Genomic DNA, 25,766 nt, shown 5'->3' on the forward strand with positions numbered 1-25,766 from the left:
GGAATCAATCAAGTGACAAAACCAAAAAAAGAAAGAAAGAGAAAAGAAAGAGAAAATGCAGACAGTCACTTTGCAGCCCTTGGGCTGTCCTGCTGTTCACAGATTCCATTGCGACAAGCTTTTCAACATCATCCAGAACGTCTTTGTCTTAGTGGCTTTAAATTTCAGTGCAGGGGCTCAGAGGGGTGGGGAATAGAGGGTGTCATATTATGCACGCAAGGTAGACTGATAGCCTGCCTCATTTTGCAGCATGACATTCTGTCACTACTACTCTCACCGTCCCTTGCCGTCACCTATCAAAGCAGCAACTGCACAAGAGCAGATGAAATCTGCTTAACTGTTGCCAATTACACTGGAGGGTGGGGTGGAAAACAGCACCAGCCTTTGAAGCCACTTGTTCTACTATCAACTTTTATTTCTTAAGATTTTTTTTTTGCAGAAGAAATTCCAAATCTATTACCTAAAAGATCACATCCCTACCCAGGATTTATACAGGATTTTCCAATGCACTATCCATCTTCCTTTCTTCTTTCCTGCAATATAAGTCCAATTGTTCACTCTTTCCAGATTTATTTAGAGGTCGGTTTATTCCTATGCTGACATCCCTTGGTTTATGTGCACTAATGGTGCATGCAGATGCAAAGTCAAATAAAGAATTATTTGATGCAATATTATCTCCCTTTAACACACACACACACACGGGGGGGGGGGGATTCTTCTCATTACATTTGTCCCCTGCATAACATTTGATTGATCTCAAAAGTCCTTCTGACCATCTTTAAGGCCCTGACCTCTGGCATCTGTGGTCTGTGGAGATGATCAAAGGGTCACAGTCATGGGTTAGTAAATTGCAGAAAGCAAGGGGAAGAGTGCCTGCCAACAGCTGGCTGAGGTTATAGAGCTGCTCTTTTCAAAGGGAGTCCAGTTTTCAATTCTTTCAGAGAAATGTACATTCACTTTTCCCAGATCAATAACAAAGGGGTGGGGAGAACAGGAGCATACATGCAAACAGAAAGGTTATCAATGCCTCTAAGGGAAGAAGGAAGAAGATCTAAGAAAGGATTTTCTCCCTGGATACATCAGGTCTTCTGTCACACAAGTCTTCTGCCTACAGAATAAAACAGAAAGTGCCAGAAAGCTTTACCCTTTTGCAGGCATTAAATATCACTGGCCCAGATCCAGAAATACCATGCATTTCAGTATTTTTAAAAAATTGGAATGATCACCTTCAAAATTCCCAAACAGCTCTTTAAAGTTCTCTGTTCAGCATTCAGTTTGGCGTGTGAGTTTCGTAAATGGTTCCAAAGCCCCTGGGCGAAGTAATGGGTGAGCTGTACCTCCAGTTACTTTACACACATACTCTTGGATAGCTTTCAAAAGCTTCCTACCAAATATTGAAATTGCTTCAGCAAAGTTTAAACAATGCTTTGGGGGCATACTCTCGCCAAAGGGGACTTTCTCAAAAGGCTCTCGGGGCTGAGAGAAAAGCCAATCTGTGCAACCTCCAATCTGTACAGCGTCACTCTGCTGGGGCTGCTTGGAAGAGGGGAACCCTCCACTTTCCATTCACAGGGAGAACCCATGCTATTTCAGTTTAACTTGACCTGGGATCCACAGTTTCTCTCTTGTTCTCCCTCTCCCTCCCCCACATGAATACACACAAACATACACTAAAAACCATAACCAGCAGTAAACATGATGGATAAAAAGAACGTAGAATTCATTACTACACAAATATACCACTTTCCATTCTTACATCCATGCAAAATACATTCCAGTAAATCCATACACCACAATCATTTATTACTAGGTATCTGTATACTTTCTTTTCTACAAACTTGTTTCAGATTATTAATCTATTTCCACAAGGTCTAAACATTTTAATAGCCATTCCCTGTGTATAGAAGAATGATCCCTTCTGCTAAGCTGCTCATACAATTTTAGCTGTGATGAACAGTTTCATAACCAATGATTTCAGCTTATTGGGAAGATTTTTATATGTTACATTAAAAAGATTTTTTAAAAAACAAACCTAACACCATGGAATTTGTGAGAGAATAGTGAGCACCAATATGGCTTATTAAACTGACACCCTCACTATACATGGAGAAAACCAGCTTTTCATAATTTATATTTTCACAGATGAAAATGAATCACTGACAATGTGCAGTGTTATTCAGTCAAAAAATGGGAAAGTTTATTGGACAATCTGGAAAGTCAAAACATACATTGCAAAAAGGAAAAAAAATGTCACCTCATTGACAGAGATTAGGTTCTGTTAGCCAGTGAACTAGGAGATGAATTGTACAATAATCAGATGCAAAATATAATCCTCAATGCCATCTGTAACATTAGGCTAACTTCAGACTAGAGTGCTGGCAGATGCTCTGGTTAACCTGCCGAGTCTGAACATCTGTGGCTGAACCAGTCAGGAATTATGCCCTAGCGTGTACGTCTCTTTTGGGAGAACTGGATGCAGTCAAACCGCCAGCCCACGTGTGAACAACAGGAAGGCAGTGTATCACATGTGGTTCTCACCAATTTTTGCACTCCCCCAAAACATCACCAACCTGCTGTCCACAATTGTTTATTTTTTGTTAAACAATCCAAAATCCAGTTGCAACTAAAAAAGAAGGGAAAACATTCAAGACTTCTCAAGGCTTAGTGGAAGAGAGTGGTGTGGTTGTCGTGACCGCAAGTGTTTGCTGTAACTGGTCCCTAGATGTTCACTCCACTCTGGCCCAAGATGATAAGTAACCTGCAATACTTAATCAGTAAGAATCAAGGCTGTCTTGTTTGGAAGATGACTGCTTTAGAAAACTATGAAAAGGGAACATAGCTTCTAATTCATAAAGATAAAGTCACATGGGTCATTGTGTAATTAAACCTTGATGATGAAGGAAATGCTTTGCATGTAGAAGGTCTAAGGTTCAATCCCTACCATCCCCAGGCAAGGCTAGAAGAGAATCCTCTCTGAAAACCTGGGGAGATGCTACCAAGCAGAGTACAGTGGGCAAGATAAACCAACAATCTGACTCCGTGTCAGGAGACACTTCCTATATTTTTATCCAACAAGCCACATCACAGTGTGTTAAATCTCAATGGCTGAAGGGGTCCTTATGGTTGTACAATGGGCTAGATACAAGGGATTTAATGGGAGTAAATGGGCTGCCTGTGAGAAGCAGGTCTACAAAGCTGTAACTTTTAATCACCAGTTCTGTAAGCAAGCACTGAACTCTGTGAGCCATGGAGGGTCAAGGATGAGTACACTTCTTGCTCAGCCAACTGCATGATGTTATGGGATATCAGGTTAGCGGTTCTTATGATTTATTCAAATACACATCACAGTCTATTTTTGTACAGGAGGGATGATATCCTCTGATAATAGTTAATAATATATATACATAAATTGGTCAGGAGCTGAGGCATTGTTAAAGTGGAATCCAAAGCTCACAGAAAAGACTAAACGGGCCGAATCAGTATGCAAAATCTATTGTCTTCATTCTGAGAAGGCCCAACTTCAAGAGTAGCTTTCCCTGTTAAGGAGATGTGAACAGTACCAGCCCTATTATTAGGTAGAGCAGAGGTTGGGAAAGCCCTAGCCAGAATAATGAGGGCTCCTGGAAGTTGCAGGTCAACAACAGCTGGAGGGTGGCTGCCTCAGGCAGTACATTTTAATGGTCAAGAAACATCAGCAAGTTATCATTTATCTTCTCTACTAAGCAGAGTGTCTGTGGGATTTTCTGGTTTCAATGTCAAAATAGTGTGACTGGCTTTGGGAATTGCATCATTGACTTCAGGGAAATAGGGCACTATATTTGCTGCTCTGCCTCAGGCAGCAAGATGACTTAGGTCAGCCCTTGTATATGAGATGGAAAACAGATTGAGGTGCTTAGTCAGTGTCAGGGTGGGGGGGAATCAAGGATTAAGAGGCAGAGAGTCAAAGCCGAAAGATTAAATTGTAAAACAGAGTTATGGAACATTTACAAAAAGAAAGCAAAGCACTGGCTAGTTCAAGGCTCCAGCCACATGCCATTTCAAGGAAATTCTCCCTAAGTGAGGGCTGCTAATCAAATGTTCTCTTTAGGGTAGATAAATGCAGCCAATGACAGCACTGGAAAAATGAGGCAATTGAGCAATTAAAATGATGCCAAGGTGTACTCCTAGACTTTACTTTGCAGCATGCATTTATATGCCATCCCCACCAGATGATGGTGGCTATCCTTCTGCCATTCTCTATAGGGCCCTCTGCCTATCAGGTTCCCAACATATGCCCCACAATCTAGCAGCAAAGGCCCCACCACAAACTAGGTGCCCTCCCTAGTTGTTTGGGACTAGAAAAACCTGGAATTATTTTGTCTAAGTTAAGCTCTTCCTAGATGTTCACTCACAGATCAGGTGTAGAATGGAAAAGAAGCTGAACTGCCCTTGCTTGATTAGAATGGCTAACAAGATCCTGACACTTCTGTGAGCTATGAGTTGTATGCCAACTGCATACAACTCCCAAAGTCAGCTAGTAACTGATGAATGCGACTAACAGTATAATGAGCACCAAAATGAATTACATACAGGAAGTGAATTAGACTCAGATGTACACACATTCAGAAAATGTCAAGTCAGATCAGGCACTTGTATATAAGACAGACCCCCTTTTATTAATCCTTCAAGTGAAAGAGGAGGGAAGTGCTGCAAGCATACTGTACTTAGACTCAAATCAGAATATAAAAATTCCTGCACTACTGTCACTGTATGTACATATGTATGCATGAATATATTTAATACTCTGCTTTTCCCCCAGGATGTAGACCTATAGAGATACTGGCACCCACAGTGAAGAATCAGATTAAAAATAATGCAGTTTGACATTTCCCCTCTTCTTCATCCTATTCAGCATTTTTAATCATTTTATTAGGTTTCAGAAACACCAATAAATTCATTATCACATGCCTCATAATGTGCCATGGGGTGATGCAAACCAAACCATAATTTGCACATGAACATTAACTTCTAACAACAATCCAGTCCAGTATAAACCACCAGTAAAGTTACTCACAGTATGAAACTCCTGTTGAAAAGATTGGCTTGAAATGCAGATGCTTCAAGATCCCATTCCTGAAGGTACCTAGTAATATAATGAAGACACGGTGTAAGAAATCATCCATGTCATAATATTTATGATTAAATATTAAAATATAAAATATTAAATATAAAAAATAATATTTCCAGTTTCTCTGTATGGATAGCAAAACTGGAGAGTGAAGAGAGATGGCAGGAAGAAAATCAACGCATTTGAAATGTGATGCTGAAGGAGAGTTCTGCAGATATGGACTGGCAGAAAGACAAATAAATGAGTCCAAGCCCAGATCAAGCCTGAACATTCCCTAGAAGCCAGAATGCCTGAACAGAGGCTATTGTAATTTGAACAAATTTTGAGACAACATGCTGTTGTTAAGTGCCATCAAGTCAACTTTGAAATATGATAATTCTATTTGGAAAAGAAAATAATACTTGGTAAAGTGGAAGGCAATAGGAAAAGAGGATGACCCCATTACAGATGGAAGGCACAGCCCTCAGTTTGCAAGATCTTGGCAGTGCTGTTAATGACCTGCAGTCTTTCATTTATAGGGTTGCTGTAGGTTGAACCTTTGATGACAGTTGACAACAGCAAGAAAAGACTAGGATACCAGATAGAGCTGGCATCCTGAATAGGCAGAGTGAAGTGAACACCTCAGGTGGCAGATGCTGGGGGATAGTGCCAGTGGCCTTCCTTGGCCTGTTCCTCTCTTGTCCCACTGGCCATTGCCTGCTGTTGAAGACCAGAATTTGTGCCTTGCACCTTCTAAATTAGCCTATTGCTCAAGAATACATTGGAGACACTGTCCTGCCACCAGTGTTGAAATAATATTAAGCTGTCAAGCCAACTGGCTTCCAATGATGGAATTGGGTGGTGAAGGACACCATCATGGTTTTGAGCCAGTCCTTCCTGCTAATCTAGTCTTAGGTATGGTTGAAAACTCTCCCTAGTTACCAGGGTTGAACTAACATTCAATGAGATCTGAATTTGTACTTAAACTGCAGGGGGTGACATCTTGTCCTTCACTTCAGGTAGCAAAATCCTTGGAGGCTGGGCCTGATTTCTCTCATGCTATTTTTAGTCCCGTACAATTTCAGTGCATACCAGCTGCTCTTACATTTGTGGAGCTTACCCTTAGATGGGTGGTTGAAAGTGAATCCATTGACCCTTCCCCCCAGCTCTTTTCATTCCCCCAACCTGAATAGCCAAATCAAGATTGTGAAGAAAGAACTCTAAGTCCAATTGTTACCCACACTCTCAATTTACAAGAAAGGGAATTTCATCTTAAAATTGCAGCTGGTAAAAAGAAGCATGGGGCTACAGTGAGAACAAAGTGGATCTGGTCCTTATATTTCATGTTTCATTTCATATCCCAATATCTTTGAATAGTAAAACTAGTTTTATAGCTGCATTTGCTAGAGTAGAATTTTGTTTTATGGCTGACTTTAGCATGTATAGGTTTTATACCATTTATATCATTAGATTCAGAGATTTCCACCAGTAAATGAAGAGCCAATAAGAGGGATTGAAGAGAATAAAAAGGTAAGAGTCATGTGAAAACTCAAGAAGCTCTCAGTTTTCTAGGATTGTTGGATTGTTGGAAAACAATTCAGATGGACAGGGAATTTAATTCTAGACAAAAGGGTACATTAAATTTTGACCTGTATCAAAAATTTCATGCATGTGAATATTGGGGAAGCCTTGGATATCTTGCTGCCCAAGGCAAAGGAAAATATGGTAGACACTAAGTTTCCCCAATCTCAGGCCAAAATAGACAATTCAAATGGAGCAGCTTCCAGCCACTTCGGGGGTGTGGGGTACAGATGGCGCATACCCCTTCCTTCCACCAATCCTTTCTGGGGACAGAGAGCATTTTTGACAGGTCCTGCAACCTGTTGCCACTCCTGGCAGAATTCTAGAAGAAGCAATTCAACCAGCCCTCCCATTTAAAAAAAGAAAAGAGAAAAGAAAAGGGGGTCTGGAGGGCTCAAGAGCCTCAAGAACAGCCTTGAGCTGTACTTTGTCCACCATTGGTCTAATAGTCCATGCATTTGGTTAGATTAAGTTATTTTTTAAGGGTGACCCCTAGATTAATTGGAGAAGAAAAATGCAAGAACTCAATAAAAATGCAGTATCAAAAACAGCACTTTGGCACTCCCTCTTCTCTGGATCACAAAATGGAATGCCTCATCTAGGTTAGTGTCCCCTGCCTTGCACACACACTGTAATGAAAATCAGTAGAAGCTGTACTTTTATGTTGGAGCTACATATTTTAATTAAATAGTCCATTTTCAGAGGAAAAACTGTGCATGTAGCCCATTATTGTTATTACTGACACATAACTGGCATGTTAGTTGTTTTAGCGTTTTCTCCATCTACCTCCAAATACAAAGCATCTGACGAAAGGCAGCACTTGGCCTGCAAGGGAGGCAAACCTTTTCTCCTACTACCCCCACATAACAACATCCAATACTTAGCCTCCCATGGCCACAGAGTATTCCTGTAACCCTCCCCACACACACTCCCAGTCCTGCTTCTCAGTGACCCATTGTTCAAAGCAACACCTTCAACAGCTCATATTTTGTTAATTGTACAAGCCTAATGGAGGAATGTATTGGCAAGAAGGGATAATGGCCATCAGGCCAGCAATAAAACAAAATTAATGGTCCATGGGAAGAAATCATGTCCACTTAATATCAGCTTTGAAACTCTAATAAAATAATGTGATACCACCGGCAGCTCTGCTCTCCCCCTCCCCACCTCTCACACATACAGCCCATGCAGATTGCTTACACCACGTTAAATCACTCATAAAGGAGACTTCATTCAGCTGAAGCTCACAAGATCCTCTGGGGAACACAGCAGACCGGAAATATTTAGAGCAAGGATCATTACCGACATGCACAGCTGTAGTAACACCCATAAGATCCAGCCCCGAGGCAACAAAGAACAAAAAACGCCCGGAATAGAGCATGAGATCTTCATCAGAGCTTCTCTAGCCCTGTAACAAACGTAGTGCAAGTGAAGCATTGGTATGTAGCCTGGAAACCTAATTCCTTGGCAGGCAAGTCTGGAGAGAGAACAGTGGGCCAGAGAAGGAAAGAAAGCCTTTCTGCATGGCCAAAGTATGATCCAACTGTATGTTATTTTGGATGTACTACTTCAGTATTTGGCAAAGAGGAGAAGAGAACTTGTCCCTCTGGGATTCTGATCAAATGCAGATGTGTCATAAGAAGGAAATCAACCCAACTGTATGGTCAACTTTCTATGGCTTTCTATGTGGTCACATCAAATTAGTACATTAACAGTGAGGCTAGAAAGAACACATTATCTGGTCTTTCTCCATATACTGAAGATCTCTAAAGCAGTTCTTAATATTTGAGAATCTGATCTATAAACCTCCTCCTCAGAGAAAAAACAAATCTCAAATTTACAGGAAGGAAACTGAAAGGGGGAGTGGGAAAAACCAGGGGTTATTTTTGCATCCAGTTCACAAACCTCTTGAAGCTGAACTGCAAGAGAAAGATAAACTGATTTCTCTCTGTCTCCCTCCTTCAGTTTCCTTCCTGTTACTTTGAGATTCTCAAGGGCTCCAAGAGTCAAAGGTTAAGAACCCCTGGTTTAGAGAGACACGTCACAGATGAAAACTGTTGTATTCTATGGCCTTTGGACCTGTAAAAACAACCTTAAAGATGAAAAAGTCAATGAAATGGGCAGAGCTTAGACGTGACTTGTTAAAAATCAATAGTTACAATCGTTACAAATTACTGGAAAAGGAATTAATTATAGATAACTCATTGGGTTGATATTGTTGCTAGTTGCCATCAAGCCAGCTTCGGTTTATGATGACCCATGAATGAGGGGCCTCCAAGACATGCTTTTATTAACAGTCCTGTTCAGGTCCTGCAAAGTCAGGGCTGTGGCTTCGTTAATTGAGTCTATCTATTTGTAATGAGGTCTTTCTCTTTTCTTACTGTCTTCCACTGTGCCAGCATTATTGTGCATTTTTTCTTCTTCTTCCAATAATGAAGATGTAACTATTTTATATTACAACTGAAACTTAAAGGATAACTCCAATTCATCCATAGTGTAACTGTGAACTTTCAGTTATATTTATAGCCATGGAGGCTGCTAACTTTTTGGGAAACAATAACTTTAACTCTGTTTCCCATCAGCTTCAGACAGAATAGTGAATGTTGAAGGATAATGGGAGCCATGGGTTCCTTGCTTCTGCCCAGCCTTCCTCAACCTGAGGCTCCACAGATGTGTTGGATTGTGGCTCCCATCATCCCTAACCACCATGATTCATACTTGATGATGGTTCAGAATAACACATCAGCAGGACATCAAGTTGGTGTAGAGATTTATTTATTTATTGTCTCTCTTGATCTGGTCAAAAATATATTTAAAACACTACAAAAGCAGAACTAGTCTACAGACATGAAAAAAGAATGAGCATATATAACAATACTTTTTCTGGTGTGATCACTCTTTCAAACTCTGGAGGAAAATAATTGTCTATCATTACTCAAAAATGCAATAGCTAGCACACAGATGACAGACTGATTTTCCCCCTTTTCTTGATAAGAAACACTTCTTAACCTGGTACTTCATCTACAGGTAACATTAATTTATGTAGAGGGTTTTTCTCATGTCTATATGGTGATAATGATTAACATTCCCAAGCATCTTGTAACAACAACAAAAAACCTTCCAGGAGTGTATGCAATGATTTTTTACTTCAGTAGAAACACCTACTAGAAAGTTTATTTTAAAGAGACACAAACGAAAGGAAGACGGAATTTAAAGACAACTATCATGATTCAGCCTTGATAAGGTCAAGAAATGTGTACAGGCATTCAAAACAGAAAACTGTTAAAGAATGCCCTGGGATGCTCTATTATTTTAATGTATTTTAAACATTTCTATCTTCTTTTTTACTTTATTGTAGTAGTTTAATATTATTTTAATGTATTATTTTTGCATCTTTTTAATTGTATTGTTTTTAATGTTGGAGGTTGCCCTGAGTCACGGCCCTGGGAGAAGAGTGGGATATAAGTTCGTTCCCTTAATTCCCTAAGTCCCATAGCCAGGCCTGAAACCAGACTGAAATGGATCTAGATAATACTGTAGCTAATACTATACAAATGATAGCCCTTACCTACAGAGTTTGGATCTCTCAAGGGTGCTTTAGTTGTGTCTTCCTCCATGGGCGGTGGTTGGACTAGATGACCCTTGTGGTCTCTTCCGATCTATGATTCTGTGAAAGTACTAGTTACTTATTTTAGTGGAATACCAAAGAGCCTCCATGGGCAATGATAATCCAAGTCACTTCTGCTTCTCCATATTATTCTACCCTTGCAGGATCAACTGCATAATGAAAACCTCATTGTTTTACCTCACTGCTCCCTCATCAGTAGACCTCATCATTAATCATGCTACAGTTAGAAGAGTTGATGATGAGCCTTAAAAAACAAAAAGAGAGGAAGGAAACTGCAGACACTTGATGCAACTAGGCTACAGAATTATTCACACCAAAGTATTTATCTGATGAGACACAAAAGCCTTGTTTGCAGCTGTGTCATAAATTAAACCCTCGCCCTCGTGTAGCACAGGAGTTTGCAGTCTAGCAGCTGAACAAATGTTAATGTGAACTCTCAGTGTGACCGAGCAAGACTTCAAGAAGTAAACCAAGGTTGGGAAATCTTTGGCGTATGTGACATTATGGACCACCACTCCTCAAATGCTCTACTCTTAGTCAGCTTGGCTAGAGTTTCTGGGAGACCTTTTAGGTTAATATCCTTTGGGAAAAGAAGAAGATACTGTTGGCCCTCTGTATCCGTGGATTTTTGTCCATGGATTCAACTATCCACAGCTTGAAAATATTCTGTGTGTGTGTGTGTGTGTGTGCGTGCGTGCGTGTGTGTGTGTGTGTAGATATAGCTATATAAAAGAAAGCAAACCTAAAGACCTACCTCATATTTTGTGTAGAAAGAATTATGACATTTTTTGAAATTCAAAAGAGAAATGGAGTTCCTCCAGACTAGTGATTTGTCCCAGTTTGTCCCTTTCTCACTCCTCGCATCTGCCTGAGGCCATCCAGATTGGCCAAAAGCCCCAGGATTTGATGGACTATTCTATGTCTCAGGTAGCATGACTTAGAAGAGATGTTTCTGTTTCAACATTCAGATATGCCCAATATATACCAGGGCTTCATCCTCTTTTTGTTTTCCTCCTCAATATATTCTATGGACAGGGCTTCCTTCCTTCCTTGGGCATGCCTTGGGCATGCACAGAAGGAAGGTCAGAGAAGAAGCTCCATGCCAAAGATCATGTCTCTCCATTTAAGGCATCATCACAACAACCACACAGAGGTACAGGGAGAGTGGGAGACAATGGGGCCAGACATGCAACTTTACTCTTGTCTTAATGCCCTGGCATTTTTAAAACTTCTCCCCCACCCCCCTTGGGATAAAAAATATATCACAGTTTGCCCTGGTAATTCACCAATCAATGGACCAACACAAGAACTATGTTGTTTTGACTTTTAAAAGAGAGAACAGCGCAGCAACAACTCCCACCAAATCCTGGGGATTTTGGCTGGACTGGATGAGCCCTGAGAAAGATGTTGTGTTTCCATTTGGCAACACTGTGCCTTCAGTCCCAGTTGAAATTTACTGTGGGGGTGAGCTGATCTTTCCGGAAAAAAATACAGAATGCTAGGTCTTTTCAGCATGCAGTTATAGAAACAGCATGCAGTTGTGATAAACACTGAAATCTAGGTTCTCATTGGGATTTCAAAACCCTAGAATGTACCATTATGATGTAAACATCTCTCTAATTTCCATCCTCAGCACTGAAGATATTTTGTCAGAGTCTGGAAACATTCCTTGCTTACTAAGAGTCTTATTCCCAAGATAAAACAGCAAGCTCCTTCTGTCCGACCCTGGCATGTAACCTTATCCTGGAAAGCTTGTCAGTACATTCTTGTGAAATGTTTTCAAACCTCACTTCTAAAGTGTTGCTTTTCTCAAGTCTTTCAAGCCTTCAGATGTTCTCTCCAGCATAAAAAGCACAGCAAAGAGGATTCTAGAAGAGTTATTCAAGATGCATAAGACTCATAAATCACATTCAAAATAAGAGATGCTTTTATCTTTATGTTGGTGGGGAGGTGGGGGGAAAGCCGTTCCTTTTGGTCCGTCACAGTTAGTGAGCTTCAAAATCTAGTGCATTTATGTTAGCATTGGGGTTCATACAGGTATTTTAATATGTTGATTATCCATTATGTTCACTATTAGCATGAACACTAAAAAATAATATTTCATAAAGCAAATGGTATACAACACTTTGAGTGACACCATTGCCCACAAGTGACACATTTTTGGAGGGCTCCTTCAAAGTGTTCTTTAAGTCACTTTATCTAATCAGACACTTTCACGCAGTTGAACCAACGGCTGGAGATGAAAGGATTTGTAGTCCCATACAATTGGGATGTGTTGCCCTGTCTAACTTGCTCCTGATCTGCTGCATCTCTTCTCTTCTTTCCACATTCAGCCTCCTATGCAACATGTATGCAGTGCACTCTTCAAATACCATGAACTGTTGAAGAGACAATGTAATTTGAAAGAGTATCAAACACCGTTGTGGTTATATGCCTTCAAATCAACTCTGCCTTAAGCCTAGCATTTTCCTGCCAGGATTTATTCAGAGGAGGTTTGCCATTGCTTTCCTTTGCAGCTGAGAGAGTGTGACTTGTCCAAAGTCAACCTGTTGGCTTACATGGGTGAGTGGGGATTCAAACCCTGGTCTCCAAAGCCCTGGTTGGACACTCAAGTCACTACACTATGCTGACTGGTTTTAATTAAATGGGTTGATTGCTGGGAAGAGTGGGATGATGTTAGACTAAACAGTCATTGTCCCTCAGTGTCCCACTGTTTGTCTCAGAAATTCCTGCAGTGGGACTGCTGCATGGGTAAGGCAAACATTCATCAGTAATTGTGGAGTTTAAACAGTCATAAAAGCAACTGAACAAGCAATGAGATTATTGCAACCACCCTAAGAAATGCAAGAAAGAAAAGGGAAAAAATCTCTATTGTGTCATGTTTAGTAAACACAACTTGGCTCTGGAAATGCTAATATGTGTGAAATTGTTCTTCCAAGTAGCTCCAAAATACTGCAACAGATTTAGCAGCGTGCTATTTTTTCTCCCTTCTAATGAGGCTTGGTTTGGGCCGTTTTTGAAAAGGAGCTCAAATACCAAAGAGTTCACATTACTTGGCTAAGACCGAAATGTCTAAAAGATTAGGGGAAGAAATGTATCTAGGATTGCAAAATTGGCTGGAGCTAAGAGTCATCAAGTCCAAAGTTAGCCACTTGGGTGCTAACTAAAATTTGCACCAAACGTGCATATGCTAACATGAATACATGTAAAATCAGTAATAATTATTAGGATTTAAACAGAAAAAGCAATCAGTGTTGAAAACTGTGTGCAGATGATCTCTGTGCCATCTCAACCTGCCGTCTAGATGCTAAATGGTTCTTATGTTTCTTTCTCACTTGACTTCAACCAGACAGCCCTTCAAAGAGACAACCAACCAACCAGTCTCCTGTAGGACATATGGCCATTCTACAAATTCACCATGATAGCCCCTATCTTATACAACATCCTCAGAAACATGCACAGTTTGTTCCATCAGTTGCAGTATTCAAAAAGGCTTTCCATCTTTTTCATACAGCCTTTAATGGAGCTGGTTCCCCCCTCCCCAAATCTTAATGCTTTACTATCTTGACTTTGATTGTGTACTGACTGTTTAATATATTAAAGTCAGCCCTCCCTATCCAAAGATTTTGCATCCTCAGATTCAACGGTCAACAGCTTGAAAATAGATTTTAAAAATCCAAAAGGCAAAACTTGATTTTGCCATTTTATATCAGGAGCATCATTTTACTACCCCATTGTCCTGAAATCAAACCCCAGCAGTAATAGAAGTAACAGCGTATTATTCTATTATGTTCTGCATGAGATCTGTGAAATTTAGAAGAGGAAAATAGAGAAGCCAATAATATGAACCTGCAAATGCTCTGTTCAAAGGTTCGTTTAGCCAAGTATTCCTGGCTCCAAGTGGTTGTAGCTCTCTGAAGTATCACATCTCTTTGGATATCAATCTGAGATCCCAAGATCTGGGATGGGTGGGTTTCCTTCCCATGTAGCAGGTATCATTAATAAGGCAGCATAAGAAACTATTTTCTGTGATGGCAATACTCCCAGTTCAAAGATCCACAACAAAGTAAGTATGAGGCTGCCAGGAAATCCCAAGCATGCTGCCCTGAATACTGTGGCAGAAAGCCAAGGAAGTCATCAGCACCACCATTTGGCTATCTACTCTGTACCTCAGCTTTGCAGTACAAAGCAGTGGCTTCTTCCTCTTCTTCTTCTTCAGACCAATGATTCTCAAACTCTGATCCTCCCTGTGGTTTTGGAGGTTAACTTCCAAATGCCCCAGCCTAATTTAGCTAGTCAGGGATATGAAGAGCTGAAATCCAAAATATGTGGGGAACCAAAGACGGGGAACCACCATTTTACTGTATATTTTTTAAGCAATGGGTTACCTTAACTGCAGGCATTTAAAAGCAGAGGATAGATGGCTACCTATCAGTGAGGCCATAGTTCAGGATGGCGATACTTTTTGGGCACAAAAATGCATGCCAGGGAGGTGTATGAATTTTCCAAAGTGAGCATAAGCAAAGCTTATTCTCCAAGTCAGCAGGCCCATTATTTTGAGAGGAGAGGGAGGTGGACGTAATGTTTCCATTTTTACTATAACAGAACTTGGACCAATTCTAACTGTGCCATGAGCTCACTCCCCTGGGGTCTCATGGTGGACCAAATCTCTTCTCCTAAACCAGCCCTATGGCTACAATTTAGGAGAATACCGTTCATCTACTCTATAGGGTTACTGTAAGATAATATAGGTGAGATAAAGGTAGATGTTTCCCCTTGACATGAATATCCAATTGTAACGGACTGCGGGGTGGTGGTGCTCATCTCTGTAACTAAGCTGAAGAGGCAACATTGTCTGAAGGCGACTCTGTGGTCAAGTGGCCAGCATGACTGCACAGAATGCTGTTTACCTTCCCACCAAAGTGGTACCTATTAATCTATTTGCATTTGCATGCTTTCAACCTGCTAGGATGGCAGAAGCTGGTACTAGTGACAGGCGCTCACCCCATCGCACAGCACTTGGTCCTCAAACTGCCAACTTTCCAACCTTATGATCATCAAACTGGCATCTTAACCACTAAGTATTTATAATGAATTATAATTCAGTATTTGTTACAAATTATTGCTAAGTGTTATTGGGCTAGTATTATTATTAAGAAAACTCATGTTTCTTTTTTAATGGAAGTTTAGATCTAATCTATACTGCCAAAATAATGCAGTATAGTGCTATGGAATTTCTGGGATTTGTAGTTTTGTAAGATATTTAGCCTTCTCCATCCACACTGAGGCATGGCAGTGGCAGTGGCAGTATGGTGCCAAACCAAATTATTTCTGTAGTGCAGATTAGACCTTACATAAACAAAAACTCTGGGAAAGAAGTGTGAAATCCCAGAACACCATTCCTTCTATGGATCTACCATGCATTTTAATCCAACCTTGAAGTAGCAATGCCTAGTGACTGCTAGACTTCTTTTTTGCTAAGCTTCTGAAGTTCAAATTATATTCCCTCTGGGCAAAGGAGGCATTGGCATTTTTCTCCTGTTCTATGGATCGGTGAAAGAAAAGGTCAATTGGAGCCCTGGTTTTCTACAGCCTTTATGCCCCTGAAGAAGCAATTTTAAGTGGTCTCTAAGGTATAAGAACAAACCTGTTCCACCTCTTGAAGGTTTCATACTGAACTTACTTGCCAGTACAGCATGTGGAGGCGGGTAGATGGAGAGCTGTTTGGGCCTCTTGCAATAGAGAAAGAAAAGAAAGTGACCGAGAGTAGCGAGATCTGCAAAATTATGTGCTTGGTGTCAGATGGGGCTGAAAGCAAACACAGGTAACCCTCCAGATGTTGTTGGACTGCAACTTCTATCAATCCTAAACAGCATAAGGAGAGGGATTATGGGAGCTGCAACCCAACATTAGCCAGTGCATAAGGATAAAGAGTAAGTTTTACTTGGGCTCCCAGTTCACTTCCAGTCTGAATTCAAGGTTCTAGAGATGATACTCAAATATGTAAATAGCTTAAGGCCTTTATAGTTGAAGAAGTTTGTTGTTTTGTGCCTTCAAGTCTTTTCCAGTGTATGGCAACCTGAAGGTGAACCTATCATGGGGTTTTCTTGGCATGTTTCTTCATTGCCATTGCCATTCTGTGAGGCTGAGAGAGTGTGACTTCCCCAAGGTCACTCAGTGGGTTTCATGGCCAAGCTGGAATTTGAGCCCTGGTCTCCAGAGTTGAAGTCCAATGTTCAAACCACTACACCAAGGAGTGCTTTCTCCTATATATGCCTATCTGAGCACTAGTATCTGCCAGACAGACCCTCACCAGTAAGGGGAATATGACAGAAGAGGGCAGGGGAAAGGGCATTTTCAGCTGTGGCACCGCACCCCACTTGTAAGATTCCTTCCTCTTGGAGACCCAACTGGCCCCAAGTCAAGACACAGCTCTTTATCAAAGACTTTGGGTCTTAATTTATTTTTAAATAAATAAATAAATTATTGAGTTGTTTAATATGTTTTTATCTTGTTGAATTATTCATTGATTTGGATCCATAACTGTTAAATTGTTTATCTTGTTTTCTCTCTTTATGATTGCAAGATTTGATGATAAAAGGGTCTGGATAAAAATATTACAAATAGACAAACGAATAAATAAATAACTGTAACAAACTATACTGTTTCAACAAAATAAATGGATATATATATATATATATATATATATATATATATATATATTAATGGATGGACAGATGGGTAGAAAGAAGAAATTAGTGCTTTAATCATACTTCAGTTTGTTTGTTTTGGCATGGAATATGAGCATCCCAAACACAGACTAGGGCTGTAGGCATTGGTAAATATATAGACCTAGGCATGGATGTCTTTATTTAAGGAAAAGAGGTGTACATACCATTCTATGGGTGACAGAACAGCTTGCACTCCCAAATTTATTTTCCAGATCAGGAACATATGCATATGGAGAGCAATCAATAACCTTGCTGCCTGTGGAGAAGAGATGAAATGAGACCTTTCTTTCAACATCACCAACAACAACCCTTGACAGAGGCTACTGTACAAAACACCTTTAAATGTGTTCAGATCAGAATCCAACGGAGGCTAATTCAAAAACCAGCATAAAAATACATAGTGAAATCCCAGAGTCAAATCTTGGCCTTGTTGTAAAGTAGAGCCTCATGCAGACGTAGGAAACTGTCTCACAACAAAGTCAAACCAAAGCATGGCTAAAAATACATGAAAGGTAACAATATTATCTCTAACAGATTACTTTTGGAGTTAACAAGGACACAATGATATACCTTTTACAAAATAAAATAACAACTGACAATATTGTTCCTTTTTTGGTACAACACATAACATTTACTCATTACACCAAAATGGGGGGATTTTTGGCCACTTTTCTGTCTTTAGAAATTACTGATTTAAAAAAATAACTGTAGTGATTACTGATTAGTCAAGTAATATATCTCACAACTTAAGGACTAACAACTCATTACTTTTAAAAACAGCAGACACATTAAATTCCAAGCTGGATCAGATGATATGTCCCTATAACCCAGTTTGGAGCATCTATTTCCCCCCCAAAGAAATTAATGTGCAGAACCCCCCAAAGAGTTCTGTTCATCACAACAGGAGCTTTTATGGACTTTCAGAACTTGGAGTAGTTACATTTTTGGACCACAGATCCCAGCATCCCAGAGGCTCTGTTGGCAGAAAGTTTGAGGAGTTATACTAGTCCAAAGTTTCCCAAACTCTACATTAGCAGTGTCTCTCTGGAATCTGGAAGAGAATTATATATTTCCTAACACATGCACTCCTTTTAAGTCAGGAGTGAGAAATGGTGGAGAGGAAAGAGGCCTTATTAGGCCTATAGGAGAACTTGGAAGGCTGCATTCATTCCTGGAAAAAAAAATCAAAACGTTTTTGCTCCCCAATGTTCTCTAGAGGATGTGGACATTTTTACCAAGGGTTTTTTTTTTTTTTTTTTGGAGGGGGGGCTTCCTGGGCCATTTTAGAGAAAAACTGCTAGTGGATTCCTTGTCACTGGCATGGTAAATCCAGCTGTCTGCATGGACACCCCACTGAGCTGCCCAGCCCACTCACTGCCACTGCAGGTCACTTGCTTCATAGGTGAGAATGAGGTGTGCAAAGATGGTCGAATGGCTAGGTGCATGTCTGCTGGCCCTGTGGAACACCCATCCAGAAAGCTGCTGTGGCACAGGAATGCAGGGCTCCAGATCCTCCCAGAAGATCCAGAGCAACACGTTTGTTATTTTACTCCATGCCGGACTTAATCTGGACTGCTCATACAAGATCAAGGTTGGGACGTGCATCACCCAAACAGCAAGAAACATTGGAGGAAATGAACCTTTTTGCACTTACAGACAAGGCCTATGTTGCTGAGCCCTGTCCTCCAAACAGGTACCTTGGATAGTGCCTTAAACTTCAGACTAATTTCACATGGAGTGCTTGACTAACATGGAAGTAGCCTGCCACAAGTGGAGAAAACCAATGAATGGCTGCAGGAAAGAAAGGAGCACATTGCAGTCATTATAAACCAGTGATGGTGAACCTTTTACAGACTGAGTGCCCAAACTGCAACCCAGACTTCAATTATTTATTGCAAAGTGCCACATCCCTCTGGCTTTCTAGTAAGAAGCTCTGGCAATCTCTGTGGTAGGGTGACAGCATGTGTGCCCACAGAGAGGGCTCTGAGTGCCACCTCTGGCACGCGAGCCATAGGTTCGCCATCACTGTTATAAATTAACCCCACTCCCCCATTGCTATTTCTAGTCAGGAGTCAACACTACAGCGGAACACACTGATGAAAAGACTAAGAAAAGTCCAACCAGGATGCCAAACATTATGAAAAAACTTAAACTAGCCACTGATAAGCCAGCAGAAGGAAGATTGTTTCTCACTCCTGATCTACAATGGCTCCCCCATGAAAAAGAAGCAAGCCACATTTCCCCGCCCCACTCACTATTTCCAAATCCTTATACATCCGATTGTCCTACAACTCTCTTCCCAAATGCCAGGACATTTCTCTAGTACTTGCTAATGCTCAGTCTGTAATCAGTTTCTATCTCACTCTTTTAAAGCTATTTGTCTAAGAAATGTTATGACTGAACAAACAATAATAGAAAAAGAAAGGATTATGGTGAGCAGCAGTGCACCCTTTTAAAAAAAATAAGGAAAGAAACTGGATCAATTTCTAGGCCGACATTCTTCAACTGCCTGCAGAGATAATTGGTCTTGATGTTTCACCTCTGTCTTTTAGTAGTTCGCTTGCTCACAATACCAGACAAGAATCCCCATATTCAGGTAAGAAAGCCAGTACTGTAGCATGTTGGCACCACAGTATGAGAAAGAGTATCTCCACAGATGGCACAGTCTTGGAATTTAATTGACTGTTTGCCTGGACCAGTAGCCAAGCCAAAACAACAAAGGGAAAATTAAAAACTGCCATCCTTCAACATCTGCCTAACAAGGCCTTTTCTTTCTGCATAATGGTAAAGGCCTGTCCCTGAATTATAAAACTATCTTAATTTTGTGATAGTTTTTGGCTCAAAAAAAAAGCAATCAAGTATGCACTGAAATACACATTTCAGGGGGAATGTGTGCACAAAAAGGTGCATTTCATTGTGTATTTAAATTTATATTTTGGATACAGGTGTGTTTTTTTAAAGTAACAACATTAATAAATTATTGTGGGAACAGAACAAAGAAAGCTTCTGGATGAACATGCATTAAACTGATATAAGTGGGAATCAGTGTAATCCACTTAGCTGTATACTCATACCTCCAGATGTATGTGGACAAATACGGCTGTGGGGACAGACAAAATTATAAGCATTACCTTCATGGCACAGAATTTTGGTGAGAAGATGCTGTGCTTTTACACTTTTCCCTGGTATCTCTGCTTTCCTATCCGAATATGCTGACATTAAATGACTCTCCAAAGTATGGATCTGTATGATGCAAAAATGGCACCATCCATTGTTACGAGTTATGCTTAATAAATATGAATATTAGACTTTGATGCAAAAGGCAGGAAAGATGTCACTTGACAGAGTCTTCCAGGGTAGGACTGGTAGCGTGGATCTGTTTTGGAAATCAAGCCTCATTCCCTGCCTCCTGCTGGCAAGGAAATGATAAGAGCTATCAGTGTTTAACTGTCTTGTCTACCTGAACAGAATGGAAACCTGCCCAAATGGCTGAAACTGGTACACATCCCCCCGCCAATTGTGAGTACTGTGCAACTTCCATGGATGTTGACCATCTAGACGTGAAAGAGGCCAGTGTGGTATAATGGTTTTTCAGCAATGAACTATGACTCTGGAGATCAGGGTATGATTCCCCACTCAGCCACGGAAACCCAATGAGTAACTATGGATGAACCACATACTATTAACCCCAGAAATCCCTATGACAGGTTCACCTTATGGTTGCCAGGAGTCTGACATGACTTGAAGTACACAACAACAACAAACTATCTATACTTGAATGACTAGTATCAAGACCATCTGAGAGTCATTATCGGTGCCTAACAGGCACATTCACCTCTGCCCTTTGCTAGCACATGTTTTTTGGGTGTTTTTTTTTATCCTTCCCAGAACAGCACTGAGGTCATGTTTTGCCTCATCCAGAGACATTCCTTCACTCTTAGGAAGCAGCCCCCAACTTGGAAAGAGGTTAAACACAGAGACAAAGAGTGTGTCTCTCTGAGACTTGTTTCCCTGCTCTGGTCTTCAATCCTCAGACTTCAGTCCATGTCAGAGAGTGAGAAAATCCACTTGGACGTTTTGATCTGTAGCCCCTTAAAACTTATCTACACCAATCTTAGATTGGTTCAAAACAGGGGTTTTAGCTTCCATGCCATTTTCCTCCTCTTTTCTTTTGAGAAACAGCTTGCATTGAATCTAAACTGTTCTGTGGGTTCAGCTGCTATCTTTTTCTGCATTAAATGGTTAACTGACCATTTTTAAAGCACTGAGCCTGCAGAGAGTTAGTGCCTGAAGGAGCTTTTCACCCAAGCCACTGCTCTTGACAACATGACATGAAGGAGGTGTCAAGAGGCTAAAAGGAACCTCAAGTTTCACAGAAATGTTTAAATATCTTGAGAAGAACATCCCTCCCTTAAGATTAAGGAAAAGAAAACATAGCGCAAAGAGGGCCAAGCAAGTTCTGTAAGTACTTGGTATTACATATGTTCTGAGGAAGGGAAAGGCTCATGAAAAGTAAATGGCAACAGACAATCTTGTCAAAATGTATCTAAACATATCCTTAAAAGTAAGTTTTGAAAGCAAGAAGAAACCATTTCTTATTACACTGATAATGTAACATTATTAGAAATAATTATCCCTTTAAAAAGAAAACTAGTTACAGGTGACTAAGTTACTTGTTATTTCTTTTTCCCATACTCTGACCACACTAGTCAGACACTTATGGATAAATCTGTTAGTTTTGCTTCCTTTTTAGCATACCCAAATTCACAGTCTTTGACAGTCCATCATCTCACATGGTTTTCAGGAATCAAACCACCACAGAACACCATGTGGATATGCATATATATCTAAGCAGGCAAACCACCTGGCAGTCACACTAGTGTACACACATGCAGAATATACACCAACTAGTATAGAAAGTTTGTCTAAATATTAGGAATTAATAAGTGAGGGAAACATGTAAGTGATACAGCATTAATCTGGGTACGCACCAAAATGTGATTTTGAAGTTGAAAGAATGGAACAAGCAGTCCAATGCCCTGGCAATACAGGACCTCCACTGCTATAGCCTCCCTGACTCATGGCCATTCGAGTGCTGCTTAAAAGTCTTTAATGGTAAAAGAGCCCACCGCCTTCCCAAATATTCCTGAATGGGACGTTTGTCTTAATGCAGTGGAGGCAAAGATCTAAATTGCTTCATCCTGCTCCATGACAAAGCTGTCCAGGGCCCCAAGATTCCTAAAACCCTGCTAAGCCAAGTCCCATCATGTTCCTTCTTTGCTTATTTTCTTTGCTTATTTTCAGATGAGTACTCAATGACCTTTTTATGTTTCATTCCAGCTAGCTTTCTAAATTTGAATTCACTGCTAATACTGCCTTTTAAGCTTTTACCACTGTTGCTCAAATTGCTCTACTTGTTTTAATGCACATTTTGTTTTTATGTGGCTTGCTGGCCTGTTTTTTTAATTTTGTGCCAATTCTTTGTGATTTATTCTCTCTGTTATTTGTAAGCTGCTTTGGATACTTCTTACAGAAAAGCAGGATTAAAAAACCCCTGAAAACTGACATCTCTTAGAAGTCATTTTCAGGAAGATCATTTATGCACTTTTAATAACTTGTGTGTGTGTGTGTGTGTGTCTGTGTGTTTTCTTTTAGAGCCATGTGTGAGTGTGTGTGCTGTCCTTTATTTCAGGCAGCAGAAATTCTTGGGCCATCTCTGGAATTAAGTACATTCACCCATTCTTCATTCTAAGTGAAATTGACCTGAGTCACACTTCCCAGACAAACAAGTAGATAAGAACACAGAGACAGATCCTTTTCATTTTTCTGAATTTTGGAATGCAATTCTTGATTAGAAAACTTTGTATTGGGGAAAGCCGCAAAAAAAAAAAAAAAAAGTGTGCTTGTCAAGAAAAACTGCATAAGAAAATAAAACACATTTTTTCCTGAGGCTTTTACATGGAAAATGATATGGAAATGGAATAGAATGGACTTAGAGTTTAATACGAATTTAATACAGTCAGTAACATATACTGCCAGCTGACAACACATTGGATAACTCATTGCAAGAAGAGATGGTGTGCATCACCAAAACAAGCACGTACATTTGTGTACTGGCATATACTCATTTATATCATCAGGTGCAAATCATTCTTATAACTTACAAAAATAAAATGCAGTTCACTACAGTGGAGTAAAAGATGAGAACCAGTGTGATAGGACTGTCATAGTCATAGAGTCACAGAATGGAAGAGTTGGAAGGGGCCTCATGGGCCATCTAGTTCAACCCTCTGGTTCAATGCAAGATCTCTGACTAAAACATTCCCAGCAGGTAACTCTCCAGTCTCTTTTTGGAGAGGTCTAGAAGAGAACTCACTATCTCTCTAGGCAACTGGTCCCCACTTGACATTACTGACATTAGACAAGTCACTTACTCTCAGCCTCTGAGGAAAACAATGACAAATCCTCTCTGAACAAATCTTGTCAAGAAAATTCTGTGATACGGCTGCCTTTGGTTCATTATGGGTTGAAGGCACATAACATCAACAACATCAACAAAAAATAGTGGAGATGATGTGAACCAAACAACTGTGCCTGCTCAACCTGTTCTCCAGGGACTAACACTTAATGGCCTCTGCTGCTCTCCTTACTTTCAGTCTTAATCTTTAAACCTGTCTTGGAATATAGAGCCCTTCAAACTGAAGGCTGTTGGACAGCCCTTCAAACACAGGAGGATTCTCAGAAGTAGGACATATGGCCACTCCATGTGCGCTCGCTCGTGCGCGTACACACACACTTCATCTCTGGACTCTTAACACAGATTCCATGGTCATTAGCAGCTTCAAGCTGAGAGAAGAATGACACACATATCAGATCATATTTATGGAATTTACTTTGATACGGGTCACAAGAAGAGATTTCAAATTTATTGAGTTTAGCAAGCAAGGAGAGTCATAGATCGGGGCCCTCTATGAACCGCAACTGTCCTAAAACCTTAAGAAAAACATGCATTTATTACATGAACTCCCATCCTCTTCCCCAACCCTCTACTAAATGGATTAATTAAATTAATACAAAGACTGTCTTGTTGGGAGCTCCAGTCCCCTGGCTTTTTTTTTTAAGCCAGCCAGGCAAACAGGAAACAAAGGGTTTAATTCTGTCTGGTTTCATGAAGGGTGCTGTATGTCATGGCCAGGTGCTGGAATCCAGCCAGCTTCTTGGCCCAGCAGCAATGAGACTGTGAGACAGACCCCCCTCGCTCCCCACAAATTAAAAAATAAATATATCCACGCAGGCTCATGCACTGTGACACACACACAAATAGCAAGCGAAGGCAGCCTGCAAACCAGTTCCAAATACCAGCACAGCAGGGAACTGGCAAAGCAGATGCGGAGAAATATCAGAGAGCATTCGAAGACAAACAAACAGACTCAAAGCAATGCGCTGGGAAGGGAAGAATGTGGATTCTGCACCCCACACTAATCCTGGATCAAAATGGTATCTGCCACTTATTCAATGACACATCACATTTGCCAAAGCACGTTGCAAACAACACCTCCAGTTATTAAACTGTAGCACACCAAAACAGTATGCTATGCTCCAGGAGGGCCTAACCTTAAACCATTTTTACAAATACATGGAAAAACTCTCATTTACAACAACTCCGGTACCCAACCCATCTGGCTCCTGAAATGGAAAGTTAGAATGCATGTTTGCTTTGATCTATATACTGTGGTTTAGATTATTTGGAGTCTGAGCACATCTCTCCATCATGCAGGTCACTTGAAAAAAGTGTGTGTGTGTTATGTGTGTGTAGTAGGACCATTCTGAACAAAGGAACAGGCTAATTAAAATTAGAAACTGCCTTCTGCTAAGGAACACCATTAATACACCTACTTCAGTGTTGCCTACAAAGAGTAGCAAGGCCTCTCCCTCCCATTTTCAGCTGGAGCTTGCAGGGGCTGCTGGAAACACTAGCTGGGTGCTTCACTCCCCACTCTTCTCTGCATAGGGAATAAGGTGGAAGAATGAGAACCAGTGGCAGCTGGTGGTTTCCTTGTTGGTGTTCATGTGTGTACCTTCAAGTCACTTGTCAACTTATGGAGACCCAAGCTATTTCATAGGTTTTTTTGAAGATGAGAATATGGCTATGGTCCAGGCTATCTGGCAGACTGTATATCTCCATATGTGTCTGGCGGGGACCTGAGATCATCAGGAAAGGCCTTTCTCTGATTCCCACCACTGCTACAAGCAAAATTGGTGGGGACCCAAGAGAGGGCCTTCATGGTGGCTGTCCCTATATTCTGGAACCATCTTCCCAGAGAGACCAAAATGGCCCTCTCCTTATTGTCCTTCCATTGGCAAGCAACAACTTTTTTATTCCAACAGATTTATAAAACAAAAAGAATTTAAAGAACAGTCATGGGGGTGTTGGCTCTCCTCTGTGTACTGCAGGTGTGCAGTGACAAAAACAAACAAAAACTAGACCCAAACAGAGGTGCCGATGTTCAGTACTGTCTGAAGTGCTTGACCTCAACAGTAGCTCACACACAGTAGAGTGCAGAAGCACAACCCAGTATGTAGTACTGCAGTATTTGGCAACAAGGCACTGACCAATCTGAAACGAGACAGAGACACAGTTGACTTCTTCCAAAGTCCTTGGAATATATATAACAAAAGTTCTGACTTCTATCAAAATACACTTGTCTGATATATTTACAATCTACACTCTCCAAACTAA

At 40.6% G+C, this 25,766-nt stretch overlaps 1 protein-coding gene across 7 annotated transcripts in view; it reads right to left on the reverse strand.

Annotated features, from left to right (window-relative positions):
- The window catches only part of LOC149306854 (homeobox protein PKNOX2), a 262,919-nt gene that overhangs the window by 200,517 nt on the left and 36,636 nt on the right, over positions 1-25,766 (reverse strand). For 6 of the 7 annotated variants that reach the window (XM_089537722.1, XM_089537717.1, XM_089537721.1 and 3 more), the window contains exons 2-3: positions 17,191-17,282; positions 5,054-5,122 (exon numbers count right to left, since the gene is read on the reverse strand). The gene's annotated coding sequence lies outside the window, so the exon portion shown is untranslated. The remainder of the gene's footprint in view (positions 1-5,053; positions 5,123-17,190; positions 17,283-25,766) is intronic. The other variant, XM_089537725.1, reaches the window with a different exon arrangement.

This window comes from Sceloporus occidentalis, unplaced genomic scaffold, assembly GCF_023333645.1.
Source record: "Sceloporus occidentalis isolate IW3139 unplaced genomic scaffold, rSceOcc1.0.p SCAF_9, whole genome shotgun sequence".
Taxonomy (NCBI): domain Eukaryota; kingdom Metazoa; phylum Chordata; class Lepidosauria; order Squamata; family Phrynosomatidae; genus Sceloporus; species Sceloporus occidentalis.